A 206-nucleotide genomic window follows, 5' to 3' on the forward strand; every position below is an offset into this window, starting at 1 on the left:
CTTCCCTTCCCCCTACCTCCCCCACATGCTCCCACTCTCACTCTTCTTCTTCCTCAATACTTCTCCCCCATTACTCTCTCTCTTCTATCCACCTTTCTCTCTCTTCATTACTCCTACCTAACTACACCACCTCCATTAATGCATCTCCTTTCTCTTTTTCCTTCCCCCTCCACTAGTTGAAGTTGTCTCCTCCCAAATTAGGTAGC

Source organism: Triticum aestivum, chromosome 3B (genome assembly GCF_018294505.1).
Source record: "Triticum aestivum cultivar Chinese Spring chromosome 3B, IWGSC CS RefSeq v2.1, whole genome shotgun sequence".
Taxonomy (NCBI): domain Eukaryota; kingdom Viridiplantae; phylum Streptophyta; class Magnoliopsida; order Poales; family Poaceae; genus Triticum; species Triticum aestivum.